The 8,559-nt window shown below is 36.8% G+C and overlaps 1 pseudogene; it reads left to right on the top strand.

The window, feature by feature from the left end:
- Positions 1–847: 847 nt before the first annotated feature.
- Positions 848–1,679, top strand: LOC138171295 (peptidyl-prolyl cis-trans isomerase A pseudogene; annotated as a pseudogene).
- Positions 1,680–8,559: the final 6,880 nt, after the last annotated feature.

The following is an 8,559-nucleotide window of genomic DNA, read 5'->3' as shown; positions in this document are numbered from 1 at the left end:
ATCATAGTTTATTTTCTATCCCTTTTGTAGGTAACCTACACTTAGCAAATATTAGATTATCACAAAGTTTTACTTATTTAGATTTTGATATTAGCATTTTTAAAACTGAAGCTATTTTTCTCCCCCTTTCAGGCAGCAAAATGCTCATTTTTGAAAGAAGCAATATGTTACATTTTTTTCTTTTACACACATTTTTTCCATTCTTTTCGATACTTAATTACTCCAATTTTCAATACTTAATTACTTCAATATTTAATTATTAAACGAAAGAGGGAAATTTAGGTCAAATATAAGATATTGTTACTTTGATGCATCATATAATAGGTTTGCAAAAATCAGTGGTCCAAAGATGTGGTACTGTCAGGAAATCAATTTATTAATCACTGACTGTGTACCAAGTACCACAATAAAAACAGGAGATTAAATTACAAAATGAAACAGAAATATCAAGAAATTCATATAATATTTATTTAAATAAACACATGGTATATAATCAAAATAAAGTTAAAGTAAAATTAATCATTGAATTAAATAAATTGACAGTGACCATCTATAACTAAGAGAAGCTACTCTATAACTATCCCTTGGTATAAAACTGATCTCTCCCCTCCTGAAATTTCTCATAGCACTGGGACTGGAATTTACCTTAGTCTGTACCATATCTTTCCTATGGTTCATAGGTATCTGTATTCATGCATGTATTTTTTTCCATTATTAGATTATAAACTACTTGAGAATATGATGTATATCATACCTCTCCTTTTACTCCTAGTCCCTTTCATATAATAGAAGATATATTTTTGTTGAATTTAATTAGGTATCAACATACTTGCAGAATAAATCATTTGGGGCTTTGCAGACGCCGCCACCCGGCGTCCTCGTCTTGGTTCCGTCCACCCAATGCCAATCCCCGCCGCCTCTTCCTCTGCCCTCACGCCCAGCGCCAGCATCTGTGGCCATGGCCAATCCTAACGTGTACTTCGACATCGCCGTTGATAACGAGCCCCTGGGCCGCATTACTTTCGAGCTCTTTGCAGACAAGTTTCCAAAGACAGCAGAAAACTTCCGTGCTCTGAGCACTGGAGAAAAAGGATTTGGATACAAGGGATCCTGCTTCCACAGAATCATTCCTGGGTTCGTGTGCCAGGGTGGTGACTTCACACGCCATAATGGCACTGGTGGCAAGTCTATCTATGGGGAGAAATTTGCTGATGAGAACTTCATCCTGAAGCGTACTGGTCCTGGCATCTTGTCCATGACAAATGCTGTTCCCAACACAAATGGCTCCCAGTTTTTCATCTGTACTGCTAAGACTGATTGGTTGGATGGCAAGCATGTTGTCTTTGGCCAAGTGAAAGAAGGCATCAACATTGTGGAAGCCATGGAGCGTTTTGGTTCTCGGATGGCAAGACCAGCAAGAAGATCACTATCTCTGACTGTGGACAGCTCTCATAAGTTTTTATTTGTTTGTTTTGTTTTTTGTCTTAAGCATCATATAATTCCTCTGTAGCTGGAGAGAGCACCCCCAAATCCCATCTGCTCTTATACCCTGTAATCCTTGTGCTCTCACTTGCTGCAATTCTCTTTGGATGTCACTTCCTTTTTCCTTCAACAAGTCTGCCTAGACAACAGAGTTAAGTTTATGATTATGAAATAAAAACTAAACTACAAAAAAAAAATGATTTGGTAACACTTTTGAAAACAGAAGACTGTGTCTAAGAATGGCAATTCTGGTTTCTATCAATAGTTGACTTTCCAAGATTCCACTGTGGATTTTTCAAATGACCACCATGACAGCAACAAGTGACAACCACTCAGCTATGCTACATCATCTAAATTCTAGAGTATGTCCCTCTTGGCAATGTCACTGTGGCATCAGGGAATTCTGATCTTGCTGTGCCAAACCCATGAAACTGTGAGCTGTGTCAAAAGGGGAAACAAACTTGCAGATAAACCTATCCCAAAGTCAAAGTGCTTAGTTTTCTAGGCCCATGGCTGAGTTAAGCCAGTACCACTAAAGGAATCCACATTTATATCCCATTAAAGTTGTAGCCTCTTGGAAACCACATGTAATTTAATGAAGGATATTAAAGGCTAATAAAGTTCAGCCACTATCAAATGAAATCTGAACATGTGAAAGGTCTGAACAATTATTTGAAGCACCCAGTTTTATGTTTTATTTTTTATCACTGCTATCAGTATCTGTCATTTGAGGCTCTGTTCTATATGATGCTCTTGCTTTCTTATTGATTCTTTAATGCGGTACTTTTGATCCTCTAAAAACTTCCTTTCCCCAATTCCATCTGGTCCCTGAATCTCTGCTACAGCCTGAGGAGCCTCAGATGAGCAAACAAGATCTCTAAAAGTGAAAGAGGGAGGGGGGATAAGAAGAAATAAAATTAAAATATTTAATTATAAACTACCCTTAATCATTAGTTTGGCAGCTTTCCCAACACTATTTTGGCCCTTAATCTTTCTTGAAGCCTGGTTTCAGGTAGCATTTTTCAAAATATCACATGAAGGTCTTATCATATTTCTTCAAGGACACAGCTTATAAATGTATGACCATATATTCATTGTGTCATCAGCTGCATGTCAGTGCTACCTTATACTACTAGTGGGACATTCTGGTAGTTTAAAAATCTGAGCTTATTAAGAATAAAAGAGAGCTAGGGGAGTGGGGTGGAACTAACCTTTCCCACAGGCTTTTTCCTTTTATTATATAAGAGGTCTATGGAAGTATCTTTCCTTCCTATAAAAATCAGGAAAGTATATCTATAGAATTAGGCAACATGTGGAACCCATTTCATTTTTAAGACAATTGTACTCCACTTTGTGATTTCCCTTTCTTAATGTCCTTTTCCCTTCTTCCTATTGTTCTTTCAGGGACAGTTTGATTCAGAGTAATGGAGCAGTAGACATTAAATGAGTGTGCATGGACTCCAATGAACTCAGTGTACTGCTTATCTTGTAACTGTACTTAATCTAAATAACCTTTTTATGCTCTACTGGAATGGCATTTTCAAAAGGCTATAGAGTAGTAAATGAGTGTATATGTCAGCAAGGATTTGCTAGACAAATCAAATCTCACTGACAAGTACATCTATTCATTACTATTTACTACGCACAAGTTTGAAGGACAATTTTTTGTGATCAGACCATTAACATTTACTGTCATTTTGGCAATATTTTCAAACTTTATTTTTCTTCCCCTTCTTTCTTTGCTGTTGTATATGAAAATACTAGTCTTTAACAAGGACTCTTTAAGTAAGGAACACTGTTATCTCCTTAAAAGTCATCAAATTGGGATTTCTAGCTACATATTTTACTCTGATATGTAAGATTTTTAAGGGGGAGGGGTAAATTGAGATACAAATGATGCTACAATAGAGAAATGACCAAAATTTATTATTGAAGGAAAGGAATACATTTCAATAGAATGTTTATTTCATGGAAATAGGAATGTAAATTGTTAAGATCTTCTTTGGCTCTAGGTTAAGTGCACCTGGAGCCTGTGGTGGGAGGCTTGTTTTTCAGGAACTCTCACATCTTGGTGCTTTGTGATTGGGCAGTGGGTCAAGAGGGTTGTTACATTCTCTGACCCAGGGGAAGGCTGTATAATCCCCGATGTGAGACTTTGTTTTGGGGCTCACTTTGAGAAGTGTTGTGTGATTTAATCAGATGAGACTCTGGGCAGCTATTGAGAGCCGTTGGGCTTTGAAAAACTCAGATGTTGATTCTTCCCTATCTGGTAACTGTGATTTGGTATGGATGTAATGGTTAGACAGAGGCCTGTCTGTTTGAAATGCTTCTGTCTTTATACTCTGAAGTTCAGGGTGCTGAACTTTTTCCCCTGAACTAGGTAAATGATATGTTTGATTGATTAAAGCAAGATTGTAACCCCATTTTGAGTTGCTTTCCCTTCGAAAAGCATATCTAAGAACCTGTGTTGGCAGCCACCCTGGGGACACTGGGGTGCTTGCTGCTACAGCAGCACAAATTTAATGTAGAAAATGTTGGATTTCTTAAAAAACTAGAAAAATACCAGTTATTGTTGTTATTATTATTATTAGAGAATATTTATATACATGTATACATACATGCATATACATATACACATATATGTGTATGTGTATGTATATAGTAGTATGGTGATTAATAAGTACACACTGAATGACTGAATGATTTACTAACTGAACACAGAACAAAGTACAGGTTATCTAAGTGTACTGACTTTTTGAACTGTCACTTATTATCTCTGTCTTTTCATGATTCTCATGTTTTATTAATCTTCTCAGTGAATATGTACAGTGCTTTATACTTGAAAACAATTTCATAAAATTTATCTTAATTATTATGAACATGAAAAAATATAAAAGACTATAAATTTTCCTTTTTCATTTTACTTTATAATATAAAATTCCTATCGCAGAGCATTGAAAGATTACACTATTAACAATTGCTTGACATGTACAAAATACTGTGTAACTAGCATTGCCAAAGATAACTTTCATATCACATGACCAGGCACTTAGTCTGGGTTCAAGTTGTGCCACTAGAAGGGAATTGGATGAGAATTCCAGTTTAGGAACAAAGTGGAAAATTAAAATTTAATTCATTAGAAAGAAAATCCTTTATTGACTATCCTCATAAATATGAGTCTTTTGCTCTCTGAAATATATAGCATTGCACATATGAGAAGGCATTGGACTTGGAATGAATACACCTGGCTTCATTTTACAAATTTCACTTTATAATCCTCCTAGCATCTTAAAAATGTCCAAATTCTGTACAGATTTTTTGGAGGGCAATTGGGGCTAAGTAACTTGCCCAAGGTTACACGGCTACTGTTTTTGTGCTAAGTGTCTGAGGCCAGAACCGAACTCAGGTCCTTCCGGCACCAGGGCCAATACTTTACTGACTGAACCACCTAGCTGCCCCTTAATTACATATTCTCACTAAATAGGTATTGAATTCAGTTATTTCTGTAGCATAAAGTTAACCTTGAATATTGAAAGCTATGTCAAGCAGGCATAAACTCTCATGTATTTTTGCCATGCCAGTAAGTCTTTGTATAATGATCCTGAGACAGAATGACTCCTTTCAAAGAATAACTCTAGAGAGATCATCATCATAAGTAGGTTTGCCACTTCAGCTATAACAATTCTTGAAACAGAAAAAAATACAAAATATTCTTCAATCATGGGCAATTTGTTTCTTGTAATAATAGTAGATGAATGGCAAAAAAGTGAAGGAATCAAATACTTAGTTGCTGATTCTCTAACTGGAAAGAAATCATCATGTGGATATGTTATGAAATTCTTAGGCCTTATCTAATTGGACTTTTTTCTATACACCCCAGTGATAATGATAATGTTAAAAAGGGACACATGTATCATCTCCCCATATTTACAATTCAATAAATCTATCTATCTCTATCCTACTATGTGCCAACCACTCTGCTAAAAACTGAGTACCTTAAAATGTAAAGAAAGAGACAACACACAAAAGATGGCATGGAACAAGGTTAACAGTATGGGAAACATGGGAATCTTATTCCTTGGAGTTGAAACCAAGTATAAATTAGATATAAAGTGGAATGTACTGAAAGTCTAGTATTTACTTTCTAAAGGAGGGCATTGGGATGAGTTTGGCACTCTGTCCTCCAAACAGAAAGTAAAGAACTCTAAGGGAGATAATGTCAAGCAAATATTTTTTTTTGGAGGGCAATTAGGGTTGAGTGACTTGCCTAAGGTCACATGGCTAGTTTTTCTGTTAAGTGTCTGAGCCTGCAATGTCAAGCAAAGGCAACTTTCCAAGGTCCAAAATACCAGCATAGGTGCTCTCCATTTTATTCAGTGAAAAGTTAAGAACAGAGAAAATTAAAATATGGCATCATTCAAAATACAGTATTTACAAAGTATGATTCAATAATATCCAAGTACTACCCCCAAATGTGATTTAATCAAGTGCTACCTCACCCCAGGACATTACATTCATTTAATCAATCACAAAGTCCCTCTTCTAAATACTACTCCACCCCTAGGCTGTACCTTCATTTAGTCCATCACAAACCCCTCTTCTCAAATGGAGCTTAGTTTCCAATCATAAGTAAAGTACATTCATTTGTTCACTCACAGAGCACAAAAAGGTTAAAAGTTCCCCACCCCTGGATCACAATTGAATCTACCCCAGAGTTACACCAAGCTTAAGCACAGCACTTAATAACCAAATGGAGGTATTTTCTTCATCTTGACAAGCAAGTTCTCAGCAATCTATGTTCCTGGGGAGACAAAGCTTAGCAAGGCCACAAGATACATTGCCAGTCTCTTCATTAATTCATTCTCTGTCTGCAGAACAATCCTAGGACCCCTGAAAACATTAGCAAAACCCTCTCCCAGGATTTCTGTAAACATACAACAAGAAAATTCTTCTTCAGGGCTTCTGAACCAACAGCAAGGTTCCAAGAATTCTGCAACAGCAGCACTGTCCTTCACCAGTGAACAGTATTCACTCTCTGTCTGCAGAACAGTCTCTGGGGCTCTGAATCAACAGTAAGGTTGTAAGACTTCTGCAACAACAGGACTCTCTTTCACCAGTGGACAAATCTGCCAAAACAACATCAAAACCGACAGACGCCAGAATAACAGTCCTGTCCCCTCAGTCCTTGGCAGCTCTGGGTGGCAGGTCTCAAAATCCTGGGCAATTCAAAGTGGCCCTCAGCAATTCTCTCAGTCTCTCTCTGCCTCCAAAAGGGTACTGCTTCCAAAAAAGTTCTTCTGCCTCTCTCTTGTGTCTCTCCAAATCTATGTCACCAGCTCCTCCCAGTTCAGCCCTCTCTTTTCATGTCAACAAGTCCATCCCACAAGTGGGATTAACAAGCTCTGGGTTTTAACACAATCAAACCAAAAACCAAGCCAATACAGGGGGATCTTTATATTCCATTACTATCACAGATGCCTGATTTGAACTCAAGTCCTCCTGACTCCAGGGCCAGTACTCTATTCACTGCACCACCTAGCTGCCCCTATGTCAAGCAAATCCAGAGTTAGCAGCAAAGTGGCAAGATTAGAGATGATTTGTTTACATTTCTAAAATTGAGAACTGTGTCAAATTTATAAGAATACAAATAATTCCCCAAATGATAAATCATCAAAGGATATGAACAGGTAGTTTTCAGAGCAAGAAATTAAAACTATCTATAGTCATATAAAAATGCTATAAATTGCTATTGATTAGAGAGATGGCAAATCAAAAATACTCTGAGGTACCACATCACACTTATCAGATTGACTAACATGACAAAACAGGAAAATAATAAATGTTGGAGAAGATATGGGAAACTTGGAACACTAATTCCAATGTTGGTAGAACTGTGAGCTGATCCAACCATTCTGGAAAGCAATTTAGAACTATGCCCCAAAGGCTATAAAAATGTGCATACCCTTTTACCCAGTAATACCACCTCTAGGGCTGTATCCCAAAGAGATCATAAAAATGGGAAAAGGACCCACATGTATAAAAATATTTGCAGCAACTCTTTTTGTGGTGGCCAAGACCTGGAAATTGAGGGGATACCCAGAAATTGGGGAATGACTGAACATATTGTGGTATATGAATGTAGTGGAATTCTATTGTGAATATGAAATGATAAACAGATGGACTTCAGAAAAACCTGGAAAGACTTATATAAATGAATACTGAGTGAAGTGAGCAGAACCAGGAGAACATTGTACATAATAACAGCCACATCAGCAATGACTGATTTTGATAGACTTAGCTCTTCTCAGAAATGTAAGGACCTAAAACAGTTCCAAAGGACTCAAGATGGAAAATGCCATTCACATCCTGAGAAAGAACTGCAGAGTCTGAATGCAGAGCATAGCAGACTATTTTCTTTTGTTGCTGTTGTTCTTTTTTTTTCTTTCTCAAGGTTTCTCCCATTCTTTATAATTCTTTTATACAACATGACTAATAAGAAAATGGGAATGTTTTATAGGAATATTTGTGTAGAACCTAAATCAGATAGCATGCCATCTTGGGTAGGGAGGAAGAAAGGAGGGGGAGAAAATTTAAAACTTATGGAAGTGAATTCAAAAACTAAAAATAAATTAACTTAAAAAAATAAAAGAAATGATGAGTTTATCCAGGGAAAAGCAAGCAGAGTAGCAGATGTAAAATAGAGAATGAATCTGAATATAAGCAGTTTGTCTTTGTTTAGTCCTTATCATTGTTCATGTGTGTTTACTATTTAATGGCTCTCTTCACTCCTATATTTGAACTTCAAAGATTTTCTACAGCTCTATTCTTTTTATCAGGAATGCTTGGAAGTCCTTTGTTTCATTAAAGATTCATTCTACACTCTCCGCCTCTTCAGTCCTTGAAGTGTTGACTACTAAATTGTGTATGATCCTGTGGCAGTTGAAAGATGAAATGGCTGAGGAAACAAAAGGTCGAACTTCTGAGCATATCAATTTATTAAGCAAGGAATGCCAATTGCCTAACAAATTGGAAACAATTCCCTTCCTCAATTTTGGGATGAACTCTGAGTACTGGAGA

Source organism: Petaurus breviceps, unplaced genomic scaffold (assembly GCF_028583685.1).
Source record: "Petaurus breviceps papuanus isolate PSGF00001 unplaced genomic scaffold, PetGlider_PUasm1.0 42, whole genome shotgun sequence".
Taxonomy (NCBI): domain Eukaryota; kingdom Metazoa; phylum Chordata; class Mammalia; order Diprotodontia; family Petauridae; genus Petaurus; species Petaurus breviceps.
The sequence above is the reverse complement of the archived record's forward strand: the minus strand, read 5'-3'. Positions and strand labels throughout refer to the sequence as shown.